Genomic DNA, 16,748 nt, shown 5'->3' with positions numbered 1-16,748 from the left:
GCTGAGAATAGATCCTTTCTAGAGAAGGAGTTTCTCCCGAAAGAAGTGAGTGGGAGGAAAATAGAACCTGATGAGGTAACTGTACCTGCTCCCTTATTGGAAAGTAGTTCATCATAGAAATCTGTTCATGTGACTACTACACCAATTAGTGAGGAAGCTAAAGATGATGATCATGTAACTTCAGATCAAGTTACTACCGAACCTCATAGGTCAACCAGAGTGAGATCCGCACCAGAGTGGTACGATAATCCTGTTCTGGAGGTCATGCTAATTGACCATGATGAACCTACGAACTATGAGGAAGCGATGATGTGCCCAGATTCCGCGAAATGGCTTGAGGCCATGAAATCTGAGATGGGATCCATGTATGAGAACAAAGTATGGACTTTGATTGACTTACCCGATGATCGGTGAGTCATTAAGAATAAATGGATCTTCAAGAGGAAGACGGACGCTGACAGTAGTGTTACTATCTACAAAGCTAGAATTGTCGCAAAAAGGTTTTCGACAAGTTAAGGTGTTCACTACAATGAGAGTTTCTCACTCGTATCTATGCTTAAGTTTATTTGAATCATGTTAGCACTTGCCGCATTTTATGAAATCTGGAAAATGGATAAACAAAACGGCATTCCTTAATGGATTTATTTAAGAAGAGTTGTATATGGTGCAACCAGAAGGTTTTGTCAATCCTAAAGGTGCTAACAACATATGCAAGCTCCAGCGATCCATCTGTGGACTGGTGCAAGCATCTCGGAGTTGGAATATATGCTTTGATAAGTTGATCAAAGCATATAGTTTTATACAGACTTGCGGTGAAGCCTATATTTACAATAAAGTGATTGGGAGCACTACAGCATTTCTGGTAAGTATATGTGAATGACATATTGTTCATCGGAGATAATGTAGAATTATTCTGCAAAGCATAAAGGAATGTTTGAAAGGATTTTTTCAAAGAAAGACCTCGGTGAAACTGCTTAGATATTGAGCATCAAGATCTATAGAGATAGATCAAAACGCTTGATAATTTTCCAATGAGTACATACCTTGACAAGATTTTTAAGTAGTTCAAAAATGGAATAGTCAAAGAAAGAGTTCTTGCCTGTGTTACAAGGTGTGAAACTGAGTAAGACTCAAAGCCCGACCACGGCAGAAGATAGGAAGAGAATGAAAGTCATTCCCTATGCCTTGGCCATAGGTTCTATAAAATATGCCGTGCTATGTACCAGATCTATTTTTGGCAAGGGAGTACAATAGTTATCTAGGAGTAGATCACTGGATAGCGGTCAAAATTATTCTTAGTGAAATAAAGATATGCTTCTCGATTATGGAAGTGACAAAAAGGTTCGTCATAAAAGGTTACGTCGACGCAAATTTTGACACTGATCCAGATGACTCTATGTCTAAATCTGGATACATATTGATGAAGGAAATATGCCCTAGAGGCAATAATAAAGTTATTATTTATTTCCTTATATCATGATAAATGTTTATTATTCATGCTCGAATTGTATTAACCGGAAACATAATACATGTGTGAATACATAGACAAACTTAGTGTCACTACTATGCCTCTACTTGACTAGCTCATTAATCAAAGATGGTTATGTTTCCTGACCATGAACAAAGTGTTGTTATTTGATTAACGAGGTCACGTCATTAGTTGAATGATCCGATTGACATGACCCATTCCATTAGCTTAGCACCCGATCGTTTAGTATGTTGCTATTGCTTTCTTCATGACTTATACATGTTCCTATAACTATGAGATTATGCAACTCCCGTTTACCGGAGGAACACTTTGGGTACTACCAAATGTCACAACGTAACTGGGTGATTATAAAGGAGTACTACAGGTGTCTCCAAAGGTACATGTTGGGTTGGCGTATTTCGAGATTAGGATTTGTCACTCCGATTGTCGGAGAGGTATCTCTGGGCCCTCTCGGTAATGCACATCACATAAGCCTTGCAAGCATTACAACTAATATGTTAGTTGTGAGATGATGTATTACGGAACGAGTAAAGAGACTTGCCGGTAACGAGATTGAACTAGGTATTGGATACCGACGATCGAATCTCGGGCAAGTAACATACCGATGACAAAGGGAACAACGTATGTTGTTATGCGGTCTGACCGATAAAGATCTTCGTAGAATATGTAGGAGCCAATATGGGCATCCAGGTCCCGCTATTGGTTATTGACCAGACACGTGTCTCGGTCATGTCTACATTGTTCTCGAACCCGTAGGGTCCGCACGCTTAAGGTTACGATGACAGTTATATTATGAGTTTAGGCATTTTGATGTACCGAAGGTTGTTCGGAGTCCCGGATGTGATCACGGACATGACGAGGAGTCTCGAAATGGTCGAGACGTAAATATTGATATATTGGAAGCCTATGTTTGGATATCGGAAGTGTTCCGGGTGAAATTGGGATTTTACCGGAGTACCGGGAGGTTACCGGAACCCCCCGGGAACCATATGGGCCTTGATGGGCCTTAGTGGAAAGGAGAAAGGGGCAGCCCAAGGTGGCCGCGTGCCTCCCCCCTTCCCCTAGTCCTATTAGGACTAGGAGAGGTGGCCGGCCCCCCTCTCTCTCTTTCCCCCCTCAAGGAATCCTATTCCAACTAGGATTGGGGGGGGGATCCTACTCCCAGAGGGAGTAGGACTCTCCTGGCGCGCCTCCTATGGCCGGCCAGCCTCCCCCCTCTAGTCCTTTATATACTGAGGCAGAGGCACCCCAGAGACACACAAGTTGATCCACGTGATCTATTCCTTAGCCGTGTGCGGTGCCCCCTGCCACCATAATCCTCGATAATACTGTAGCGGAGTTTAGGCGAAGCCCTGCTGCTGTAGTGCATCAAGATCGTCACCACGCCGTCGTGCTGACGGAAATCTTCCCCGACACTTTGCTGGATCGGAGTCCGGGGATCGTCATCGGGCTGAACGTGTGCTCGAACTCGGAGGTGCCGTAGTTTCGGTGCTTGATCGGTTGGATCGTGAAGACGTACGACTACTTCCTCTACGTCGTGTGAACGCTTCCGCAGTCGGTCTGCGTGGGTACGTAGACAACACTCTCCCCTCTCGTTGCTATGCATCACTATGATCTTGCATGTGCGTAGGAAATTTTTTGAAATTACTACGAAACCCAACAATTGAAAGTGGGAGCAATTAGCTAGAGTAGCTCCATGTAGGGCATTGTTGACATAGAAATTTGCAAAATACTTACGGATCTGAATGTGGCAGACCAGTTAACTAAACTTCTCTCACAAGCAAAACATGATCACACCTTAGTACTCTTTGGGTGTTAATCACATAGCGATGTGAACTAGATTATTGACTCTAGTAATCCCTTTGGGTGTTTGTCACATGTCGATGTGAACTATAGGTGTTAATCACATGGTGATGTGAACTATTGGTATTAAATCACATGGTGATGTGAACTCTAGTGCATGTGGGAGACTGAAAAAAATATGCCCTAGAGGCAATAATAAAGTTATTATTTATTTCCTTATATCATGATAATTGTTTATTATTCATGCTAGAATTGTATTAACCAGAAACATAATACATGTGTGAATACATAGACAAACATAGTATCACTAGTATGCCTCTACTTGACTAGCTCGTTGATCAAACATGGTTATGTTTCCTAACCATAGACATGAGTTGTCATTTGATTAACGGGATCACATCATTAGGAGAATGATGTGATTGACTTGACCCATTCCGTTAGCTTAGCACTTGATCGTTTAGATTGTTGCTATTGCTTTCTTCATGACTTATACATGTTCCTATGACTATGAGATTATGCAACTCCCGTTTACCTGAGGAACACTTTGTGTGCTACCAAACATCACAACGTAACTGGGTGATTATAAAGGTGCTCTACAGGTGTCTCCAAAGGTACTTGTTGCGTTGGCGTATTTCGAGATTAGGATTTGTCACTCCGATTGTCGGAGAGGTATCTCTGGGCCCACTCGGTAATGCACATCACTATAAGCCTTGCAAGCATTGCAACTAATGAGTTAGTTGCGGGATGATGTATTACGGAGCGAGTAAAGAGACTTGCCGGTAACGAGATTGAACTAGGTATTGAGATACCGACGATCGAATCTCGCGCAAGTAACATACCGATGACAAAGGGAACAACGTATGTTGTTATGCGGTCTGATCGATAAAGATCTTCGTAGAATATGTAGGACCCAATATGGGCATCCAGGTCCCGCTATTGGTTATTGACCAGAGAGGTGTCTCAGTCATGTCTACATAGTTCTTGAACCCGTAGGGTCCGCACGCTTAATGTTCGTTGATGATATAGTATTTATGAGTTATGTATGTTGGTAACCGAATATTGTTAGGAGTCCCGGATGAGATCACGGATTTAACGAGGAGCTCCGGAATGGTCTGGAGGTAAAGATTCATATATTTGCTGATATGGTTAGGCCAAGGGGTCAGGCCCACGGGGCTATAAGTCGGTGCAAAACGATTTTTGCGGATGCCGGGGGGCCAAACGCCAGAGACCCTGGCTTATGGCCCTGGGCCAGACGCCGAGGCCCATGGCGTCTGGGCCAGATGCCAAGGATTGTGGCATTTGGTCCTGGAGTCCGAGTGGGACTCTTGCCTTTCGGGCAAAACCGACTTTGAGGAGGCTTTTGCTGGAAGTTTCGACCCCAGGGGTCAACATATAAATAGAGGGGCAGGGCTAGCACCAAAGAGACATCAAGAAACCCCAAGCCATGTGCCGGCAACCCAGTCCCCTCTAGTTTATCCTCCGTCATAGTTTTCGTAGTGCTTAGGCAAAGCCCTGCGGAGATTGTTCTTCACCAACACCGTCACCACGCCGTCGTGCTGCTGGAACTCATATACTACTTCGCCCCTCTTGCTGGATCGAGACGGCGAGGACGTCACCGAGCCGAACGTGTGCAGAACTCGGAGGTGCCATGCTTTCGGTACTTGGATCGTTCAGATCGTGAAGACGTACGACTACATCAACCTCGTTGATATAACGCTTCCGCGAACGGTCTACGAGGGTACGTAGAAAAACACTCTCCATTCTCGTTGCTATGCATCACCATTATCCTGCATGTGCGTAGGATTATTTTTGAAATTACTACGTTCCCCAACACCTCGTAGGTCAACCAGACTAAGATCTGCACCAGAGTGGTACGGTAATCATGTTCTGGAGGTCATGTTACTTGACCATGACGAACCTATGAACTATGAGGAAGCGATGATGAGCCCATATTCCGGGAAATGGCTTGAGGCCATGAAATCTGAGATGAGATCCATGTATGTGAACAAAGTATGGACTTTGGTTGACTTTCCCAATGATGGGCAAGCAATAGAGAATAAATGGATCTTCAAGAAGAAGACTGACAATGACGGTAATGTTACTGTCTACAAAGCTCGACTTGTTGCAAAAGGTTTTTGACAAGTTCAAGGAGTTGAATATGATGAGACCTTCTCACCCATAGCGATTCTTAAGTCTGTCCGAATCATGTTAGCAATTGCCGCATTTTATGATTATGAAATTTGGCAAATGGATGTCAAAACTGCATTCCTTAATAGATATCTTAAAGAAGAGCTGTATATGTTGGGGAACAGAGTAATTTAATTTTTTTTCCTATGCACACGCAAGATCTATCATGGTGATGCATAGCAATGAGATGAAATATTTGAGGGAAAATATTAAAATCAAATAAATGCTTTATTTAGATATTATTGAAATTTTTTGCATTAGAAAAATTGCACGTTTTCAAAATTGCATTTTAGGGCCAAGAAAATGTTCATCTTGTTCTAAATATTTTTTTAGACGGTGAAAATTTGTTTTGGCATTTTTAGATTTTTATTTATTTTTATAGAATTTATTTTCGTCACAATGTTATTTTAAAAAAATCAGAGCCCGACTGTGCCGACGCCCAGCCGAGCCGACTGGCCCAACCCCGCGCCACCGCCTCCTTCGCGTGCCCCGTGCCCGCACCGGACTCCGCCGGAGTCCGGGAGACCGCCGCCGCCTCGGGTTGCAACTCCCCAAGCCGACCCCGCCCCCTCCCCCTCTTAAATACCCGCCGCCGCCCCACCTCGCCACCCAAGCCGCCGCAGCAGCAGCGCCCACAGCCGCCGCCGCCGCCGAGCCGCCGCGTCGCCGCCGCGCCTAGCCGTCGCCCCGCGCCGCACCACCCCGCCGTCGCCGCCACCCCGCAGCCCCACCTCTCCCCGCCGGAGCCGCCGCCTCGTCGCCGGAGCCGCCGTTCCGATCCAATCCGTTTCGCCGCTGGTTTTTTTGGGTTTAGGTAATAACTGATCGGTTTTTATTTAAACCCTAGTTTTTTTAGATTATTTCGATTTTAGTCTTTTTTATTCGGTTTATTTATTTAGCGGACGTTCGTCCGTATGTTCGTTTTAACAAACGGTGTTCACTCATTAGCCACAGACAGCGAACGTTTGCTCTTTAGCCTGTTCGTCAGTTTTTCTTTTCCAGGGTTTTTCCGCGATTATTTTTCGATCGTGATTTCTGATCCGATTTTCATTTTAGTTTATCTTTTCGCTCGTTTATCAGAATCAGGCGATCCAAGCGCCTAGATCTTCGTCTCGAAGCCCTCTTTACGTTTAACCAACTTGAACAAGATTTTGGTATTGTGAAATTTAACTTTAGTACAGATTAGTAATCGGATCTTGTTTCTTTCGCAGTTTGAGTTTCGTTGCTCCGTTTGATTTGATTCTTTTTGCAAACCGGAGTTCTTAAGTTGAACTTTCTGCTTAGATCTTATTATTCGTGTTTTATCCATGCATCTTTGCTTGATTGCTTATATATGATATTTTTTGTTTGCGATAGAACACGGGGAGTGTGAAGCGTGCTACTACAAGTCTCTAGGTTTTGCGGATCATCAGCAAGGCAAGTAACACTTTGATCATACCCCTTTATCACCCAGATTTTATGCATTAGTTCCAATCCTCAAACATTGCATGATTAGGTTGTGATATAACATGTGGGTTTGGGAAGTAGTTGATGAGGTAGAACCTATTGCCCTGTTATTATCAAACCCTTGGGAGTTACTTCTACGTATTGATTATATTGCTATGTTATGCTCGTAGACGTGGTTTGGGTGAGTGAATCCATGACAAACGTGAGATTGTTAACTAATGGTTCAACTTAAGGTGGCAACTTTAATACACATCTTGGTGGATTGCTTGTCGGGTACCTGGAGAATCCAGTGTTGTCCTAGGATATCCAGGAGTACCCGTGTGATAATCCTAAGGTCCGCTACCCCGGCTCAAAGGGAACTGAGATATTTCATGCTAGAAACTTCCGTGTGCGGGCACAAGCTATTATGGGCTCTAGCATAGTTGAGTAAGTTGCATGACCTCTTCCAGTGGTAGGCTAGCAGATGTAGATTGATGTCGGTTGGTACTGTCTACCCGGGGTTAGAGTTAATGCTTCTGAAAGACCGTGTCTCGGTCATCTGTTTCTCAAACACCATGTAGTGCGAGAAATCCAATGGAGGAGATCGAGTCTTGTGGTGATAAGTGCGCAAACCTCAGCAGAGTGTACAATCTAATCATGGTTAGTCGTGTCCCCAGTTATGGACATCTTGAGTATCTAGTACTTGGATTATCATATGTATCTCATCACTTAATATTGTTGGGTTGATAATTACTTTTAATTGGGATTGAGTTGGAGGAACCTTCTCAATGATGTTTCAACTACCATGATAGTTAAATAAAATTTATTCCTTTGTTGTAGGGAAAAATTGGCCTTTCGCAAAACTTTAACCATAGAGCCTTTCCACCAGCCTTATATGCATGTAGTGATAGCATTATTCAGTTCTTGCTCTACTGTGTTATATTGCCAGCATATTCCATGTGCTGACCCGTTTTCGGGCTACAACGTATTATGTTGCAGACTTTTCAGACGAAGAGTAAGGTCGTTAGGTCATTGCCGTGTAGCTCAACTATGCTGCTGGAGTTGATGGACTCACTTTATCTTCCAAGCCTTCCGCTGTTATCGTATTAGATGGCCTTATGCCATGTTTATTGTAATAAGTTCTCTTTTGAGACATTCAATGTAATAAGTGTGTGATTGCTGCACTGTTATAAATCATTCGAGGACTGTGTGTGTCAGCATTACCGATCTAGGGATGACACTGAAGCACAGAGACTTGACCGTTTGAGGTCGGGTCACTATAGGAGCACCGCACACGGCTAAGAGATTAATGATCAACTTGTGTGTCTATGGGGTGCCCCCTGCCCTCATATATAAAGGAGCAAGGGAGGGAGGCCGACCGGTCCTAGAGGCGCGCCAGGAGAGGAGGAGTCCTCGTCCTAGTAGGAGTAGGACTCCCCTTTCCTAGTTCTACTAGGAGGAGGAAGGGAGGAAGGAAGGACAGGGAGATAAGAGAAGGAAAGGGGGGTGCCGCCCCCCTTCCACTTGGCCGACCCTCTCTCTCTCTCTCCACTAAGTCCCATGTGGCCCATTAGTTCCCCCCATGGGTTCCGATAACCCCCCGGCAGCCCGATAATTATCCGATGACCACCAGAACTCGTCCGGTGTCCAAATATAGTCATCCAATATATCAATCTTTATGTCTCAACCATTTCGAGACTCCTCGTCATGTCCGTGATCACATCCGGGACTCCGAGCTACCTTCGGTACATCAAAAACACATAAACTCATAATACCTATCGTCACCAAACGTTAAGCATGCGGACCATACAGGTTCGAGAACTATATTGACATGACCGAGATACGTCTCCGGTCAGTAACCAATAGCGGAACCTGGATGTTCATATTGGCTCCCACATACTCTACAAAGATCTTTATCAGTCAAACCGCATAACGATATACGTTGTTCCCTTTGTCTTCGGTATGTTACTTGCCCGATATTCGTTCGTCGGTATCTCAATACCTAGTTCAATCTCATTACCGTCAAGTCTCTTTACTCATTCCATAATGCAACATCCGGTAACTAACTCATTATCCACATTTCTTGCAAGGCTTATAGTGATGTGCATTACTGAGAGGGCTCAGAGATACCTCTCCGACAATCGGAGTGACAAATCCTAAACTCGATCTATGCCAACTCAACAAACACCATCGGACACACCTGTAGAGAACCTTTATAATCACCCAGTTACGTTGTGACGTTTGGTAGCACACAAAGTGTTCCTCCATTATTCGGGAGTTGCATGATCTCATAGTCGTAGGAACATGTATAAGTTATGGAGAAAGCAATAGCAACAAACTAAATGATCATCGTGCTAAGCTACTGGATGGGACATGTCAATCACATCATTCTCTAATGATGTGATCCCGTTAATCAAATGAAAACTCATGTCTATGGTTAGGAAACATAACCATCATTGATTCAACGATCTAGTCAAGTAGAGGCATACTAGTGACATTCTGTTTGTCTATGTATTCACACATGTACTAAGTTTCCAGTTAATACAATTCTAGCATGAATAATAAACATTTATCATGATATAAGGAAATATAAATAACAACTTTATTATTGCCTCTAGTGCATATTTCCTTCAGTCTCCCACTTGTACTAGTGTCAATAATCTAGATTACATTGTAATGATTCTAATGATAACCCACAAGTATAGGGGGTCACAACAGTTTTCGAGGGTAGAATATTCAACCCAAATTTATTGATTCGACACAAGGGGAGCCAAAGAATATTCTCAAGTATTAGCAGGTGAGTTGTCAATTCAACCATACCTGGAAACTTAATATCTGCAACAAAGTATTTTGTAGCAAAGTAATATGATAGTAGTGGTAACGATAACAAAAGGTAACTGTAGCAAAAGTAATATTTTTGGGTTTTGTAGTGATGGTAACAGTAGCAGCGGAAAAAGTAAATAAGCGAAGAACAATATAGGAAAAGCTCGTAGGCAATGGATCGGATGCGATCGATCATGTAACAGTCATAACCTAGGGTGACACAGAACTAGCTCCAGTTCATCAATGTAATGTAGCCATGTATTCTGAATATAGTCATACGTGCTTATGGAAAAGAACTTGCATGACATCTTTTGTCCTACCCTCCCATGGCAGCGAGGTCCTTTTAATAGAGTACCGGGCCAAAGCATTAACACATAATGAATACATGAACTCCTCAAACTATGGTCATCACCGGTAAGTATCCCAATTATTGTCACTTCGGGGATAACGGATCATAACACATAATAGGTGACTATAGACTTGCAAGATAGGATCAAGAACTCTCATATATTGATGAAAACATAATAGGTTCAGATCTGAAATCATGGCACTCGGGCCCTCGTGACAAGCATTAAGCATAGCAAAGTCATAGCAACATCAATCTCAGAACATAGTGGATACTAGGGATCAAACCCTAACAAAACTAACTCGATTACATGATAAATCTCATCCAACCATCACCGTCCAGCAAGCCTACGATGGAATTACTCACTCACGGCGGTGAGCATCATGAAATCGGTGATGGAGAATAGTTGATGATGACGATGGCGATGGATTCCCCTCTGAGTAGCCCCGAACGGACTCTAGATCAACCCTCCCGAGAGTTTAGGGCTTGGTGGCGGCTCCGTATCGTAAAACGCTATGAATCCTTCCCTCTGATTTTTTTCTCCCGGAAGTGAATATATGGAGTCAAGGTTGAGGTCGATGAAGCATCAGGGGGCCCACGAGGCAGGGGGTCCGCCCAGGGGGGTAGGACGCGCCCCGACCCTGTTGGACAGGGTGTGGGCCCCCTAACGTGGATCTTTCTTCTAGTATTTTTTATATATTCCAAAAATAATCTCCATTGATTTTCAGGTCATTCCGAGAACTTTTATTTTTGCACAAAAATAACACCATGGCAATTCTGCTGAAAACAACGTCAGTCCGGGTTAGTTCCATTCAAATCATGCAAGTTAGAGTCAAAAAACAAGGGCCAAAGTGGTTGGAAAAGTAGATACGACGGAGACGTATCAACCCCCCCATGCTTAAACCTTTGCTTGTCCTCAAGCAATTCGGTTGATAAACTGAAAGTGATAAAGAAAAACTTTCACAAACTCTGTTTGCTCTTGTTGTTGTAAATATGTAAAGCTAGCATTCAAGTTTCAGCAAAGATTATGAACTAACCATATTCACAATAACATTTAGGTCTCATGTTACTCATATCAATGGCATAATCAACTAGCGAGCAATAATATTAAATCTCAAATGACAACACCTTCTCAAAACAATAATGATATGATATGACAAGATGGTATCTCGCTAGCCCTTTCTGAGAACGCAAAACATAAATGCAGAGCACCTTTAAAGATCAAGGACTGACTAGACATTGTAATTCATTGTAAAAGAGATCCAGTGAAGTCATACTCAATGTAAACTAACAGTAATGAATGCAAATGACAGCGGTGCTCTCCAACTGGTGCTTTTTAATAAGAGGATGATGACTCAACATAAAAGTAAATGGATAGGCCCTTCGTAGAGGGAAGCAGGGATTTGTAGAGGTGCCAGAGCTCGGTTTTGAAATAGATATGAATAATATTTTGAGCGGTATACTTTCATTGTCCACATAACAACCGAGAGATCTCGATATCTTCCATGCTACACACATTATAGGTGGTTCTCAAACAGAATGGTAAAGTTTGTACTCCCCCTCCACCAACAAGCATCAATCCATGGCTTGCTCGAAACACCAAGTGCCTCCAACTAACAACAATCCTTGGGAGTTTTGTTGGTAGTTATTTTGATTTGATTTGCATAAAGCATGGGACTGGGCATCCCGGTGACCAGCCATGTTCTTGTGAGTGAGGAGCGGAGTCCACTCCTCTTGAGAATAACCCGCCTAGCATATGAAAGATACAGACAGCCCTAGTTGATACATGAGCTATTCGAGCATACAAAACAGAATGTTTATTTGAAGGTTTAGAGTTTGGCACATACAAATTTACTTGAAATGGCAGGTAGATACCATATATAGGTAGGTATGGTGGACTCATATGGAACAACTTTGGGGTTTATGGAATTGAATGCACAAGCAGTATTCCTGCTTAGTACAAGCGAAGGCTAGAAAAAGACTGGGAAGAGACCAGCTAGAGAGCGACAACAGTCATGAACATGCATTAAAGTTAATCAACACCGAATGCAACCATGAGTAGTATATAATGAACCATGAACATAAATATCGTAGAGGCTATGTTGATTTTGTTTCAACTACATGCGTGAACATGTGCCAAGTCAAGCCACTCCAATCATTCAATAGAGGATACCACCCTATCATACCACATCACAACCATTTTAATAGCATGTTGGCACGCAAGGTAAACGATTATAAGCTCCTAGCTAATTAAGTTAAGCTTGGCATAAGCAACTACAATCTCTAATTGTCATTGCAAACATGTTCATTCATAATAGGCTGATTCAGGAACAATGAACTAATCATATTTACAAAAACAAGAGAGGTCAAGTTGATATCAACTTTTCTCATATCAATAAGTTCATCATATAATCATCATTATTGCCTTTCACTTGTATGACCGAATAGTGTGGAAAATAATAATAGTGCACGTGCATTGGACTAAGCTGGAATCTGCAAACATTCAATTCAAGATAGAAGACAAGGTAATATGGGCTCTTTGTTAGATCAACAATAATGCATATGAGAGCCACTCAACATTTTAATCATGGTCTTCTCCTCTCAACTCCCAAACAACAAGAAAGAAATAAAACTATTTACACGGGAAAGCTCCCAACAAGCAAAAGAAGAATGAGAAATCTTTTTGGGTTTTCTTTTTAAATAGTACTACTATAGCATGGAATGTAAACTAACTAAAAGCTATAACTAATTTTTTGGTTTTTCTTAAGGTTTATCAAACACACAAGAAGAAAGCATAAAAAGGGAAATACTAGCATGGATATTACAATGAAAAAGTGTGAGCACCAACAACTAGCATGAGTGTGTGAAAAGGAATGTAATGTCGGTGAGAGATACATACTCCCCAAGCATAGGCTTTTGGCCTAAGTTGGTCTATGGCCATGGCTGGCCTGGGAGATATCCAAAGTTGTAGTTGGGGTCATACTGAGATGCAGCGACAATTGCCAGATGAGCTGCAGCTTGGAGGCGAGCTGTCTCCACCCTCCTCTCGTACTCGGTCACTTCCTCCCTTGTTATAAAATATCGCCCCATTGCCTGAAAGTCAAAGAAAGTAGGAGCAGGGAGGGCGACGTGATAGGTGCGTCGTCTATCAAAGATTAGTCGGTACTGGAGGAACTGATGGTTCCTCTCAACAAACTGATGACGAACCATAGCCTCATAATCTAAATAAGAAGGATGCAACTCATTATCATCTCCATGTATGGGTATCTCAAGAAAGTTAGCTATACGAGTTGCATAAATTCCACCAAAGAAATCTCCATGAATACGATTATTTTGCAACCTACGTGCAACAATGGCTCCCAAATTATAATGTTTATCTACTAATATAGCACTCCTGAGAACACTGAGATCAGGGACACACATGTGACATGCTTCATCCTTACCATTGATGCACCTACCTATGAAGAGAGCATAATAATGTATAGCAGGAAAATGAATGCTCCCTATGGTAGCTTCTGTTATATCTCTAGACTCTTCCACAGTTATACTAGCAAGAAAATCTCTAAACTAAGATTTGCGAGGCTCACTAGTGCTACCCCATTGTGGAAGTTTACAAGCAGTGTTAAAATCTTCCAAGTCCATAGTATAAGAATTTTCATAAAGATCAAACAGTACATTCTGAGAATTGCGTGATGATGAAAATTTAACCCTTCTCACAAATGAATCAGTTAATGTAACATCCCAAATTTCCAATTTGGAATGTTATACACTAGATCATCATGCATATCATATTTTTTCCTTGCATCTTGGTCGATCCTAGAAATTTCACGCAACTCAAGGACCTCCGGAGAGAGTTGGAGATTTCGTTATTTTCGTATTTGAGAGTTTCTCAAATTTTGAAAAGAGGATCGTTTGATTTATTTGTTTTATCTTCAATAAATTTTCCGGTGTCAAAATATGAGAGAGGGAATAATATGACTTTCCCAAAATTTAGGAAAATGAAGATTTAATAAATAGATCAATTTTTGTTTGCCAGAGTTTTATTTGCATTTTATTTGGATAGGGAAAAATGCGCGTTTTCGAAAATTGCATTTTAAGACCGGAGAAAAGTTCATTTTGTTCGGCTCATTTTTAGGAGTCGGGGAAAATTTACTTTAGATTTTTCGGAGTTCGTTTAGATCTCTTTTTGTTTTTTTTTCTCTGCGCGCGGAAACTATTTAAAAAAAACAAAAAAAAATCTGGAGCAGGCCGGCCAGGCCAAAGCCAAGCCGGGCCGAAGGCCACCGCGCCCCAGGGAGCCGCCGCGCCAGGCGCAAGGCGCCAGGGAGCCGCCGCCTCTTTCTTTTAGGAAATCCTAGTAGGACTTTGGTCCTACTTCCGTATATTCCTTTTCTATTTCTAGATCTTTTCCTCCCCTCTTTTCTATTCCTATTCCTAGTCTAATTCCTTGCCCTCTACCCCAAGTAAACCCCTCCCCTCCCCAATATAAATACCCAAGCACCCCCCCCCTCTAAACACATCAAATCAAAGCCCTCTTCTCCACACCGCACCACCACCCCACGCCGCGCCGCCGCACCACCACCCCACGCCGCGTCGCCTCACCCACGCCGCCGCCGCACCTTGCCGCCGCCGCCCCACGCCCACGCCGCCGGAGCCCCTCATCGAAGACCTCGCCGAGGTTGCCCCGCGTCTCTTTTTCTCGGATCGTTTTCTTCTAATCGTTCCGATTCTTTTCTTCTCTAAACCGTTCCAGTTTTCTAGATCGGTTTTTCGTTCAGTTTTCTTCTCCGAAACCCTAGATCGGATTCGTTTTCTTCTCCGATTTAGTTTTCTTTGGACCGTTCGCCGGACCGTTCGTCCTAACGAACGTGATCACCAGATTTTTCTAGGTTAACGACGTCCGTTCGTTTAACCGTTCTTCTTTTTTCTTTTCGTCGGATTTATTCCGTGATCGCGATCTTAGATCCGATTTTCTTTCTAGTCTTTCTTTTCGCTCGTTTATCGGAATCAGGTGATTCAAGCGCCTGGAGTTTCGTCTCGAAACCGCCGTTCCGTCTAATCAACTTGAACAAGCTTTTGCCCCGATAAAAATTTGACCTAGTTTCAACTTGCTAGAACCGAGTTGTTTTCTTCCGCCGTTTGTTTTCCGTTTCTTTGTTCGGTTCGTTCTTTCTTCTCAACCGGAGTTCTTAAATTGAACTTTCTGGTTCGTTCTCTTGTTCGAGTTTTACCTGTGCATTAGATGAGTACTTATTGTATGCTTGTTGTTTGTCTGCGATAGATTACCCGGATTGCGCCGCCTGTTACTTCGAAACCCTAGGACTCGCGGATCATCAGCAAGGCAAGTAACACTTTGATCATACCTTTTCTACAACCCAGTTTTATTGCATTAGATCAATCCTCACACATTGCATGATTAGGATCTAATTAAATTGTGGGATGGGAAGTAGATGAGGTAGTACCTATTACCTGTATTACTATGAAACCTTTGGGAGTTACTTCTACGTTTGCTTATTATGCCATGCTATGCTAGTAGACGTGGATTGGGTGAGTGATATCCATTACAGATGTGAGTTGATAATTTTAAAGGTTTATCTAAGGTGGCAACTTAAACACACATCTGGGTGGATTGAGGCACCTGATGTCTATCAGGACTTGCCTGGTTTTTTTCGGACCGCCACCCAGGCTCAAAGGGATCATAAGATCTTTCATGCTAGAAACTTCCGTGTGCAGCCAGAAGCCACTATGGGCTCTGGCATAGTTGACTAAGTTGTGCGAACTCTTACAGGGTGGACTAGCAGATGTAGGGGTTGTAGGTGGTACGGTCTACCCCACAAGTAAGGTGCTAGCGCTTCTGAAAGACTGTGTCTCGGTCATCCGTCTTCTCAAACACCATGTAGTGCGAGAAACCAAACGGAGGCGATCGAGTCTTGTGGGGAAACGTGCGCAAACCTCTGCAGAGTGTACAAACTAATCATGATTAGCCGTGTCCCCGGTTATGGACATCTTGAGTATCTAGTACCTGAATATCATTGTGAATCTCAACATGTTACTTCTAGTTAATGTTGTTGGGTTTTAATTATTTTAATTGGGATTGAGAATGCTGTCAACCATTCTCAATGTTTCACAACCACCATGATAGTTAAATAAATTTATTCCTTTGCAGTAGGGAAAAATTGGCTTTACGCAAAACTGTAACCATAGAGCTTTCCACCAGCCATATATGCATATAGTATAGCTGTTTCATTCCATTACTCTCTATGTGTTACATTGCCAGCATATTCCATGTGCTGGCCCGTTTTCGGGCTGCAACGTTAATGTTGCAGACTTTTCAGACGACGATTGAGGTGCGTTTAGGTCGTGGCCCTATACTCAGTGATGCCGCTGGAGTTGATGGACCCATTTATCTTCCAAGTCTTCCGCTATTATCTTTATTATATGGCCTTAAGCCATATTCATTGTAATAAGTTCTTTTTGAGCCATCGATGTAATAAGTGTGTGATTGCAACTCTGCTATAAAACCTCGATGTACTGTGTGGTGTCAGCATTACTGATCCAGGGATGACACCGTAGCACAGTAGACGTGATCCATTCGGGTCAGGTCGCTACAGAGATGGTATCAGAGCACACGCTGACTATAGGACACGACCACTAAGTTAAAGCCATAGATCACTA

Source organism: Triticum urartu, chromosome 5A (assembly GCF_056163025.1).
Source record: "Triticum urartu cultivar PI428250 chromosome 5A, HENAU_Tu73, whole genome shotgun sequence".
Lineage (NCBI taxonomy): Eukaryota > Viridiplantae > Streptophyta > Magnoliopsida > Poales > Poaceae > Triticum > Triticum urartu.
The sequence above is the reverse complement of the archived record's forward strand: the minus strand, read 5'-3'. Positions refer to the sequence as shown.